This window comes from Chaetura pelagica, unplaced genomic scaffold (genome assembly GCF_000747805.2).
Source record: "Chaetura pelagica isolate M959 unplaced genomic scaffold, ChaPel_1.0 scaffold21, whole genome shotgun sequence".
NCBI classification, from domain to species: Eukaryota; Metazoa; Chordata; class Aves; order Apodiformes; family Apodidae; genus Chaetura; species Chaetura pelagica.
In genome coordinates, this window is record NW_009952251.1 from 2,000,840 (window position 1) to 2,011,393 (window position 10,554).

A 10,554-nucleotide genomic window follows, 5' to 3' on the forward strand; every position below is an offset into this window, starting at 1 on the left:
ATTTACATTTTCACACTTTGTATTGGCTTTCTACACACTTGTTCACTAGCATATTGTTCACACATCAGATACTACCATTATCTTATTTTTCAGTGGTAAGTGACATAACTAGGTTGTTACACAAGACAAAACTTTTGCTCTGAATTACAAGTGCATCAAAACAGTATAACCTTGAGGTAAGACACAACAATTTTATTTTAAACAGCCATTAACCTGTTAATTATTATGAGCCTATTTAATTTCCAGATTTCTCCCTACTGCATTGTAATAACGAACTCTGCCTGTTTAATTAAAAATGGTAACAAGTAACCGTGACTCCGCTAAACCAACTTGTCCCATTTTCTAAGGTGCCAAGGTAGGGCAGACCTGTACCAGAGCCCTCTCTTTTTTAATAAGTGACTTTACAGGGAGCCAGCCTCCAAGGGGGCCAAAACTGTCCTTCCAAGGTGTGTGTTTACTCATCCTGAAGGATGCAGCAGTAAGAATGCTTTGTATCATTTGCAGCTATGTAGGCAAGAATGATGGACTGATGAGGAGGCACTGATACTTCTGTCTTATATCTTAACTCAAGTCAACTTTGCTCTTCTTTGACCACTCCAGATGTATCACTGAAGGAGGAATGCCATTAGACACTTACAGACTTTGACTTATTTGCAGACTCTAAAGAGCATTATTTAATTGCATTATGGCAGAGGCTTAAAGTCAGATAACATATGTAATATGGGACCACACTCCTCACAGAAATTATGACCTAAATACACAAAAGGTAAAGGGAAATGGAGCATCCAAGAAACTAAGTGATCTAGCCATGATAAATCCATTGCAGAGTTAGTAAAAGCACCTAGATATTTTGGCTTTGCGTTCCTGTTCTACTGTGTGAGTTCATGCTTTTCTCCAGAACTCTTTAGTTTTACACTAAGGATGTTAACATTTTCCAGAGGCATCTGTCCAGTGTTAAGAAAGGGTAATTCCTAGGTAACATTTAAGCCATATATGAGATAGCAACAACTAAGTTACTATGATTGATAATGTAAGACAGGGAATACTAGCAACTCTTTTTTATGCAACAGTCTCTTCCTTAACAAGTAGCTATTAACAGAGGAAGCTCCATATCTGCATACAGAGCAGTCAGTGGGGCAGTGCAGAGACAAAGCAGATCACAAGAGCAGAAGCTATGCCCCCTGAGGGTAAGAACCCTGGAAACCCCAAAACATAAAGATATGTGGTTATTGAAAAGGTTATTGAATAACATCTAGACATATTTCCAAAGAATGATGTAGGCAGGCAACTTGGAAAGGTATTAAATTGTATGAGTTTCTGTAGATCAGCCAATTACTGGGCATTCGTAGATACAGCAATAGGCAGCAAACAATTCCTTGGCTCCACTGAGCAACCTGATCTGAGCTTCAGGGAAGATTATGAGTCATCTGCTCTGGGGAAAGATTCTCTCTGACCCTTGAAAACAATGTCCCTCCACCAGCTTTATGGATATTCCTGTCAGGACCAGCAAGCATGTTTTTCTCACATGGTTCTGCCCTTGTAAATCAGGTTATTCTCATACAAAACAGGTCTGGAAATTCAGAGAGCTGGCACCCCTGTTAACTCACATCTCTAGCATGGGGAACATTCCAGACATTTGTGTGGAGTTTGTAATAGATGTTTATAACACATTCTGTTACTCTTTTAGCTTTGCTGTCTGATGTCATAGCTGAGGCATTTTTGTAGAGCAGCAACTTCAACTGTGAGAGAACCCAGCAAGGTCTTTACTGTGCCATTTTCACAACTGCAGGTATCAAGTGTGCAGTTATATCTCAGTCATTAGCGCACTTGTTCTGCTACAGCAACAGAGCTCTAGGAATGGAAGCATTGGTCAAGAGAAAGAGATGGGGATGAGGATGTGGTGGGACACACAAGAGGAAAAAGAGGATTAACTTTGATGGAGAACAAGGCAGAAAAGTTTGGGTCCAGAGTCCAGTTACTGTCCAGAGGCACAGAACCAGAAGTGCAGAACAGAAATGGGATGATACTTGCAGGCCTCACTATAGGGAAGAAATCTCTATATGCCCCGTTAGGCTGGCGTATATTAGTAGATTACGCAAGTTTTTAAGTTAATACTTTACCTCTTCCTCTCCAACACCAAGACCAACAGATTCTCACTTGGATACAACTGATAGTAAAGCTTTTAACTTTGAAAAGTCTGTTAATTATTAGCAAAATATTCTGGTAACAGTAGGGAAGTTCTGAAAATATCTTGCATGGTAAGATAGAGTTGTTTGAGGATAAGAAAGGCAAATATTACAAACTGTGATACAAGCATCTATCAGCTCATCATGAAGTGGGAGGGACAGCTTGTCAGATGCCAAAGTTCTCTGTTTTCCCATGAGTCTGTGTTACAGGATACCGACCTATTTCCACTACAAACACACAGGGGGTTTATACACCACCATGCCTATCTTACAAAAGCCAGCCTTCAGACAAAGAGATTGACATGGCTCAGTCATCAAATTGGTATGTGAGATCACTACTTTGCCAAGCCATATTACAAAGTCTAGCCCTTGGCTACAAAACGTCTCCTGACAACTCAAGGAGTTCTCTGTTTTGAGTTAATCAGCTAGTTCCCAAAGAAAATTGGACTGTAACAGTCACAGTGTAGGAGTAATTTTTTTGTGCATGCAGGATCATGTCTTGTGTAACTTATAAATTTATTAACAGGTTTCAAACTAAGTTGACAGAGGAATGGACAATTCAGAGTTAAGAGACGACAGGCGGCTAGATAGAGGACACTACCTCATGTGAGGGATCGGCTTTTGTTGGAAAACATAGTTGGAAGGCTACTCCTACAAATTTTGCAACTAAAAAAGTCAAAGTTTGTATAAATCATGAAGTAGAAATCTATAGAAACCAGATTTGTTTCTGCAGTTGTTCATTTTGTCCCAAAGGAAGAGAGAAGTTCAAACCTTTTCTTGGTGGGATACTACTCCCACATTGATTTACCAGTGGCACACAAAACCTATTACTGTATCACAGCATGTGAATGTGGGACTAAATACTTCTCTAAGTGACAGAATGGCAAGCAATAAATAGAGCATATTGCTTAAGCAGCTAAAAGGCTACTTTGGTACAAACACTGAGGCAGATAAAGGTTATTTCAGCATTCCTGGCACCAGCTTCCTTTTTCCCTTGAATACTTATTTTAACTCAGTTTTCACTTTAACCTTGCCCTTCATTTATGGAATGTCATTGTATTAATGAGATAAAGTATTTTCTTTGCTGTCTGTGGTAATGAAGCATGTTGGCTTTGCTTGCTCTGAGATATAGGTGTGTCACTAGCAGAAGAGCTTCCTGACAGCACAACAGCTGCTATCACTGTCCATATAACTAGAATCATGTTCCATGAATGTATGACCCAGGGATCATATAAAGACATCTAATTATAACAGAGGGCTGCATGTTTAATAGAAAAAATAAAGTTCTACAAGCAAAGGAAAACAGAAACACTTTATGAAGGGCTGGATAAAGGTTTTGCTGATTTTCACCTGATAGTTCTTTTGTAGTGCTGAAAGTGCTGAAAATGCCACATAACCTTCACAATGGAATTATGCATGTCAGGCTGTGGAGACAAGACTGAGCACAGACAGGTAGCTGGTCACACACTGTCTCAGCTGAGACCTCAAAAATATTTAGTCTTATTTGTTGTTTAGCAAAATGTTAATTTCCTTTTGCCTATCTGCACTCTTAATGAGGAAAGTAAGTTTCCAAAAAAAAAAAAAGCAAGATTTTAAAAAATTTTTATTGCTTATATGAAAAGTGAGCTGAGGCACGAAATTATTACATAATAATATTTTTCCATCCTGTATTAGGAAGCATGGGGAATTAACTCCATTTTCCTTTGAAATTGCCTATCCTTAAATAAACCAATTATAGTATGGTAATCTTCTCTGCTATATGACCTATAGTTGACCATGCTATGTTATAAATGCAGCCATATAAGAAAATTGGTGTGATCAAACCTGAATGAAAAAACCTCACCTCCAAATCCAGACATCACAGCTCTGGGAACTCTTTCCATTACTAGCACCTTAGCACATGATTGAATAGATGCTCAATTTCAGATAGCATTATATTTTGCACTAACAAAAACATACTCAAAACCCTTGGTTATTGGAAAGAAAAAGACACAGAATTGCAAAGTGAACCACGCTACAGGGATTTTTGCTGTGAGTACTAAAATTAACACCAAATGACAGAAAAGACTACTCTACACTGAAAGGCATTTATATCACCTTACCTGACTGGGGTCTAGCATCAAGGAAGAGAAGCATGTTTAAGGGCCCGGTTAGAGCAGAAACCTTCTCTGCAGAATCTAAACTACAGTCACCCAGGGAGAAGTGTTCACAAGCTTAGGTGGATGTTCATGAGTATCATTTGGTCCGTCTGCCCAAAGATGGCCATGGTTTTGAATAGACCAATCAGATCTGAAATAGCAGTGTCACCCTGGTACCACACATTGGCTTTGTTAATTCAGCTGCTACCTGTACAAATGAGAGACAGCCCATCCCAGTCCTCACTCAGTCTTTCAGTCTGATTAGACAAGAAGTGAAAGAGAGAAAGGTGAATGGATTCTTGAAAGCTTTACAGAAAGCAGCAATCAAACCATGACTGAAGCCCATGAGAGCTCACTCATCAGTGAGAGAGGGTTCAAAAGAGAGTCAATAGATAATGACATCTAACACTAGCCAAGTGAACTGTTAGGTCAAGAGCAAGACATCTAGCAATGCTGCATTACAGCACTCTGCAGTAGAACTTCTCTTCTGGCATGCCAAGTATCAGCACTGCAGAGAAACACCTGCCCTGGACAACAACAGTCCAGCACAGGAAAAAGCCATGCAAGGGAAGCAGCTAAGTACAAAACTGTTCTGCCACAGCTGATACAACTAGGCACCAGGCATTAAAAAAATTTAAAACTCCTTTTACTGGTTTATAGACCCATGAATTTACCAGGTCTGTGTCCTGGTTCCATTTGCTGTGGCTAAGCTGGTCCAGGGTGACTCAGTTATGTGCTTGAGCCTTAACTGTACTGCAGCTTCAAACCTGAGGCAATGATGGTACCACTTCTACTGTAAATGCCAAGGAAATGGTAAATAACACTAATTGCAGCAAAAAAACACTTGATCAAGTGATAGACATGAACAAAAAAAGTGAATAATTTATAAAAACAGTACAGATGGAAAAGGATACATGCTATTCTAGATTCTATTTGCACATACAATTTCTTTGGCTTCATCTATGCAGGTAGAACTAAAAAAAAAAACAACTATCTCTCATAATACATGGGCTTTACTTTGCTAACTACCATTAGACACACGAGGTTCTCCCTCCATTTCTCCATTAGAGCCAGGGACAAATAGCAAATAGAATCAATCCAAGGAAAAAAAAAAAAAAAGTAGCAGCCATTATTCTGCTTTAACCAGAGACTTCCAAGAAATGCTTAACCTTATAGTAGTCTGCAGAGAATGTTTATTTAAATAACAGTGGAGAGTTAGAAGCTGATTGGAAAAGAAAGCTTGATTTCTTAAAAATGAGAAAAAAAATACAAATTCTACCACAGTTACAGTTCAATGTCTCAACATCAGTACCATATATTGTTCCTGGTCCAATTATTTCTATCTAGCATGTCTTTTTGAACTGACTTTGCTAATTATGATACTTCAGCCTCAGTATAAGACAGTTTTTGCAGAAAATAACATCTTGCTATCAAAAGACCTTTTTAAAAGAAAAATATACAGCAACCTAATTATCTTAACACAGTACAAATTCTAGTACAAGTATTGACCTTTTTGCTTCCTTCAGAAATTACAATCAACATCCATCCTGCAGATTAATCTCCTAAATTAAGGTTTCCTTGTCAAAGTGTCATGCTTTTTCATTTATGTGTTGTAACTAATTGAAATTCTTCCCAATCAGCTATGCAGATAATTATCTAAAACAGACTTCACCACTAGAGTACACATGCTCCCTCTGTTCCATAGTAAACTGTACCATCATTATTTGTATAATCCTGGTGTTTAGAAGTCCCAAATGTTGCTCTGCTTTACATCTACTAGGGGCTGTATGAACAGTTATCCAGCACTTCAGTAACAATAAAGCCATACTCATGTTTAAGTGCTCTGCTGCTTGGAACCAAGCACATGCGTGCACACACACACAAAGTATCAGATGAAAAGCAGAGCAGTCAGTCCTCATTGCCTGAAGGGAGGAGGGGCAGAAAAATGAAACTATTTTATCCAAAATCACATAAAATATAGGGGTAGGAGCAGAAACTGAACTCAGAATCTTGTGATCCAGGGTGGCAACTTCACAACTAACTCAATTTCAAGCCTTTATATTACTATACATTCCACAATCCAAACTAAGAAAACTTTATATTGAGTTGTGATAAGACAACTAGCATTTAATTACACAGTCAAAAAAGGGACAGAAAAACACAGTCCTAGTCTACAGAATACACTTGAAATACTTTCTCCCTAAAGCATGATGAAAAGATGGGGAAGACAGACAACTCACAAAAACCAGTATGTTAAGAACCTGCTGCCTTTAGACATAGCTTATTCATGCATGTGACTATAGTCAAGAGAAAGGAAGGTAACTGAATCATCCCTTTCACATAACTGCTGGGCACAGTGGAAGAAAACGGGATACTGAAAGAAGCTCCCATGGGATTACTTGAGCAACTAACTGAAACACTATTATCCTGTAACTTTACAGCCTCAAGATATGGGTCTACTAAGGAGATGAAAATTCTGCTTGTTCTTTACCCCCATAGTCACTGTAACTTGTAAACACATCCTTTAATGCAAGAGAAGGCTTCTTCTTTACCATCTGCCTTCATTCCGTCCTCTTCCCTGGCTTCTGTACCACCTATCAGTCTGCAACTAAAGTTTTATCAGTGCACAGAAAGTTAGTTTGTGGTGATCTATAATAAAAGGAAAATTTGAAATTTTTGTTTGTTCATTGGCACAGCAGATGAGCCATTTTCATCAACAAATTCGTAAGTAACTGGACTGCTATAGTCAAACCATGTCCTCAACTTGTGCCCATTTATGTGTCAATAAATTATCAGGAATTAAGTTATTCTCCATTTGTCCAGAGTTAAATAGGCCACAGTTATTTAAAATATTTCATATTCAAATATTATCTTAGTGCTAGTTACTCATATATACTTGTAACATACGGCCAACCTGAAGGACTTCTTGTGGGGAGATTTATATAATTAGTAACAGATTGTTCTCATATTTTTATTTCAGTAAACCACAGTGCTGTTCCCAATTCATACAGCAGCTTCAAAATCTATTCACCCTGAAAGACATTAAGACCTAAGGGCAAGCAAATACTCACTGAAGTTTAAGGTCAGTGATATGCCATGTGAAATACATACTGAAATGCATCAACTGTAAGTGTACCACATTAGATATTCCAGAAAGCCTTACTTATTATGCTTCTTCAACTTTATATATATAAATCTAAATTATATATACATACAGATCTATACACATAAAATAAACTTCAGATCCCCAGCAGTATTATTATAACACCACTTAGTTATTGCATGTGCCTCATTCTTTGGCCTGATGGCTATCACACGAACTTTAAAAGAAACAGACTTCTTTTTCTAATTAGTAAGGACATAAAAGTGTTTATGTAGAAGGAGAATGTAGAGTTTATTAGGCAGAGTTCTGTTCAGAACCAATGTGGTTTTGTTGTGTGTATGCTAAAACTGACACAGCCAAGTTTGGTTACAGTCCTGTAGAGTATCTGCAAATCATTTACATACAATAAATACATACAGCTTTGTGACAATCTGAGAGTTATGTCTGAAAATGAATTAAAAAAAAACATTCAAAAAGGAGTAAGACTATTTATGAAGGAAACCATCACCAAATTGCTTAGACTGAATTTGGGGAAGGGTGGGAATTGAGAGAAGAGGAAGAAGCCTAAGGACTTGAGTGGAACTCATTTTACTCTCCTTACCCTAAGGAAAATTTCTCTTGCCGTGTGCTTACTGGTGATGCCTTTCATGTATATTATACCAGAATAGCTGCCTGCCCATAGAAATACATTCAGATAGATGGTTAGTGGAAATGAGTTTACTGATCATACAACTGCCATCGCTTCCTTAATCATAATTCCCCAAGGGAAAACTCATTTTGGGTAGAGATTCACCCCACGGATCTTGTCTACTCACAACCAAACTTCCGATACAAGACTGAGCTAAGGGCTTATTCTCTCTCACACACTGGAGGGGACTCCCCTGACGTTCATTTTAATGACAAGAATTAGCCTTGCTAGCAATCTCAAATCAATCACTTCAGAGTAGTTATTATTTAGATCTACCCAAGGGAGTCTTTTTCACCTGTTTTGCTTTGAAATTAAGAATATCTCACTCTTACTTCGTATCTCCTCTAAGGAGTGAGAAACATGTCCAAAGCTGGATCTGCATTCACATTCTCACTATGGCCAACTGTCAGGAATAGTCCTGGTGGTAGAATGGCAGTTTAAGGACTTTTGGAGAAAGCTTAGGGTGCTGGTGATCTCTGGCCTGAATTATACATTCATACAAACTCTGGGAAGGGACTAAAAGGACATGGTGTAAGTTAGGGGGAGTGTGTTTGGACAGACAGTCTGCATTACACAATTCATGGCTATTGCTGTCAGCCTCTTTATATTTTGGGGTTTTTTTTATTGGCAGAAAAACTGCTCTAAATGTTCAGTGCATAAAAAAAGCCAGTAATAAACCTCTTTGAAATACAGAAAAATGTGTATACTTGGAACAAAAATCTTTACTTGGCAGACTACAAGTTATATTTGTATTTCTAACTTTCACAACAGGGGCCATAAGCTGACACCTTGTTAGTGACACCTCAGTTTACAGTGGAAGAAGTAGGGATGAGGGAGAGCTGGTTAAAAATCCTGACTGTCTTTAGGATTATGTGAGCAAAAATAGCTGTAATTTGCCACAAAATGTTCAGCCAATTACAGCCTTGAGGCCTAGCTATAAAGTCTCAGGACAACATGATAGATCGTTTGTACTGCCTTTATGCTTTTATCAATAGATTGGAAAAGAGAAAGCATCCTTTTTGTTTTGTCTGCTCTCAGTTCTCATTAATTGCCAGATTTTACTATAAACTGAATGCTACAGTGAGGGCAAATATACATCCAGCTTTGGACATTTTTCCTACTCCTTAGGAGATCTAAATCTATCTGGGCAGAGTTTGCTAAAATTCTGCTGAGAAAAAAGAATGTCTGAAAGAAAAAAGAGCAAAATCAACATCAATAAAGAAGGTTGAACCTGCACAGATGAGGAAGGATACGTGATCTGAGTTAATGTCTTCCTCATTGTTCTGTATATTAAAAAATTATCAATAGCAAACAGCAAACATCAGCTATATAGCTCAAGCCACAGCATTTCCATGGATTATATTTTGAAAACTTAAGTATTTATGGTTTCTGTGCATACTAAACATTGGCTTTTATGATGGTAAAAGAATTATGGCCCATAAATTTGGTACTGGCACCTTCTGCTCAAGTGCCTTCATGGTTGATTAATCTAAACACATTTTACTTCGTGTTTGTTATGGACCAGACACACTGGTTTAGTTTGTTTCTGGTATGCAGGGACTTGCACAACCTAAATTCACATTAAATTGGAAAGAGAGGTGGCCATGAGTGAAAATGGCATGTCAATGGGACACTGTCCTTGAAATATGACATGCAACACAAAGATGTTTGCAAACAGCTGGTTTTGTACATACTTGTAGGGCATGTGGGCAGACAAGCTCACACAATGTTGGAGTACTGTCAAATCACTCATTCTGCAAAACAACAAAGTTTTGGGCATATGACTGAACACAGGGATGTGTCAATCATAAACCCAGAGATGCTTGATGAACTAACCAAAGGATTTACATGTTAGCAAACACTGATAAACATATCCAACAATAACCTATAATAATTTTATCTTTGTAGGAAAAAAAAAACAGCATCTCTATAGAAATACTTGTTCTGTATTCCTTGTAATTGCAATTTTGATAGAAACCCTAAATGCCTTGGCTGAGTAAAAGGAAAAGGTACAGAGACTGAAAAGGCAAAAACTGATCAACATTATCAGCTGTGCCTGCTCTAAAGAGCACTGCAGCAAAATCCAGGCTTCAGTTGAAAAAAAAGCTCAACAAACAAGTTATTTCCTGCTTTTAAAAGTGTGTTTCCAGGCTACAGAATATACACACTAATGATAAGCATTCACAAAGATTCCAGAAAGATATATAACTCATAGACAAAATCAAAATTTTGTCCAGTACAGAAAATTATGCCTTTGCTGGGGACTGGGAAGAGAGTCACCAGTGCTGACATTCCAAAGTCAGGATACTGGCTTTGTCTAAAACTGGGTAGTTAGTCTAAACCTATGACTTCTACTACAGCTTCCCATCTTTGCCCCTTTTCTTGGGCTGTGCAGTCTACTGAGATTGAGCTAAGTACATATTTTTGTCTGGCAACTCC